General features: G+C 39.5%; 1 protein-coding gene across 1 annotated transcript in view; it reads left to right on the top strand.

Moving 5' to 3' along the window:
* LOC105234888 (putative adhesion G protein-coupled receptor E4P) overlaps positions 1-2750 on the top strand; it is a 103065-nt gene that overhangs the window by 428 nt on the left and 99887 nt on the right. The window lies entirely within an intron of this gene.

A 2750-nucleotide genomic window follows, 5' to 3' on the forward strand; every position in this document is an offset into this window, starting at 1 on the left:
GCTTAACCGCTGTGCCACCCAGGCGCCCCTGTGGCTTTGTTTTTGAAAGTTGCTCTATGGGCATCATTTTCCAGCTTCTGCTTGGGCAATGTGGGTATTATGTGGTGCAGAACACACTGAAATGCTTTGGAATTCTTGACAGAGATGGTGAATTGTGTATTAAGGAGCTTCAGGTGAATTAAAGTACAGGCATACCTTGTTTTACTGCACTTCACAGATTCCGCATTTCTTTCTTTCTCTCTCTCTCTTTCTTTCTTTCTCTTTTCTTTCTTTCTTTCTTTCTCTTTCTTTTTTGTTTCTTTCTTCTTCTTCTTCTTCCAAATTGAAGGTTTATATCAAGCAAGTCTACGGGCACTGTTTGTCTGACAACATTTGCTCACTTCCTGTCTCTGTGTCACGTTTTGGTTATTCTTGTGATATTTCAAACTTTTCATTATTATTATATTTGGTGATTTGTGATCAGTGATATGACTCTGAAATCTCAGATGATGGTTAGCATTTTTCAGTAATGAAGCGACTTTTCATGAAAGGATGTACCTTTTATTTAGACATAACGCTATTGCATACTTAGTACATTACAGTATAATGTAAACATATTTTTCACATGCCCTAGGAAACCAAAACATTTATTTGATTCGCTATATTGAGGGAGTCTGGAACCAACCCTGCAGTATCTCTGAGGTATGTCTGTAATAAAGTTCAAGAAACAGAGTCTGAAGCAGACAGCATAGAACCAATTTGCTATTAAAGATGAAGAAAACAAGACCTAGAAAGAGAATAGGTTTACCAAGGTTGCATGGTGAATTGCCAAGCTTTGTCATACACCNGTCTGGAACCAACCCTGCAGTATCTCTGAGGTATGTCTGTAATAAAGTTCAAGAAACAGAGTCTGAAGCAGATACAGCATAGAACCAACTTGCTATTAAAGATGAAGAAAACAAGACCTAGAACGAGAATAGGTTTACCAAGGTTGCATGGTGAATTGCCAAGCTTTGTCATACACTACACGCCTCACCCTCATGATAAACACATCAGCACAGTTCACTGTCAAAGGATTGTATATTTTGGCCAAAGTGACCTACTGTACAGGTCAGTGTTTTTCCAGCGGCTGTGACCCGCTGGTGGGGAGCAGGGTCATGAAACCAACTTGATGGGTAATAACTAGTATTTGAAAATAAATTAAAGGGACTACAATCATAAAATATCAAATGCAGCATACTGATTTGTGAAACTTGGTTGAGTTCTCTCTCTCTCTCTGTCTGTCTGATGTAAAATGTATTTCTTACAGTGGGTCACCGTCAAAAATCTGGCCAAGTCAGCATTGCTAGATATGTAGAGAAAGCCAGACACAGAAAGACAAATACTGTATGATCTCACTTATATGTGGAACTACAGTACTCAAATTCATAGAAGCAGAGGGTAGAATGGTGGCTGCCAGGGGTTAGGGGAAACAGGAAGTGATGGTCAAAGGGTATGAAGCTTTGGTTACGCAAGATAAATAAGTTGTGGAGATGTACGATACAACACGAAGCCCATAGCTAATACTACTGTAATTGTATACTTAAAATTTGCTGAGAGGATAGATCTTATGTTAGATATTCTTACTGCACACATACACAACTAACCACAGAGGGGCTGGAGGAAACTTTGGGAGGTGACAGATATCTTTATGGCCTTGATGGTGGTGATGGTTTCATGGGTGTGTACTTATATGCAAACTCATAGAGTTGTACACATTGACTATATACAGCTGTTTACATGCCAATTATACCTCACTAAAGTGATTTTACAAAGCTAAAAGACCAAATCAGCATTGCTAGAGGTCTCGGCAGTTCTGAAAAACATTATCACCTCTTTCATAAAAAACATGGAGCACTGGGTGTTACACGCAAACAATGAATCATGGATCACTACATCAAAAACTAAGGATGTACTTATGGTGACTCACATAACATAATAATTATTTTTAAAAAAAAAGAGAAAAAAATACTCACTTTAGTTAAACCAGTTTCCAAACAGGCCTCTGAAAAAAATCATCCTCACCTAGACACAATTTCTTTTTCTTTTTTTAATTTTTAAAGTAATGTCTATACCCAACATGGGGCTTTAACTCACTACCCTGAGATCAAGAGTCACATACTCTATCTACTGAGCCCTGGACACAATTTCTTTGCAGTATATTCTGTAATAGGTTTTCGGAAGGGAAGAGAACCAAGAATCAAAACAGGGAAACGGATGTTGAGAGAAGGGAGTGCATCCAGGAAGTCATCAAGTATAAGTTCTCGAAGATGCCCACGTACAGATTTTGACTTGCAATTAGGCGGTATTGTCCTTTGCAGAGACTGCAAGCTGCTGGCCCAGTGGTTCTGCATTTGGGGGAAAAGTGGAATTGAATATCTCTAGATGGAGTCCAGGGTTTTCAGTTCTCCACAGTCTTCCTTGCTTCCCCAAAATGGCCTTGCTTATTCTTGACATGTTTTGCACCTACGAGGCAGTGGGGCTTAGGATCATGGTGCAAGGGTTATACGCAGGCTTTGGACTCAGCCTGACTTTTCCAGTCTTAGCTTTGTCTTTTGCTAGCAGCGTCACCTGGAGCAAGTGATAGAATCTCTTTGAGTCTCAATTTCATCCTCTGAAAAGTGGGAAGATACTTTTCGATCTACATTATAAGGCAGTTGTGAGCTTTCAATGAAACAGTAGAGTCAAAGCACTTAGTAAGGGACTTGGCCCACCACAGAAAATCCATGAAC

This window comes from Ailuropoda melanoleuca, chromosome 4 (assembly GCF_002007445.2).
Source record: "Ailuropoda melanoleuca isolate Jingjing chromosome 4, ASM200744v2, whole genome shotgun sequence".
In the NCBI taxonomy this organism is placed as follows: Eukaryota; Metazoa; Chordata; class Mammalia; order Carnivora; family Ursidae; genus Ailuropoda; species Ailuropoda melanoleuca.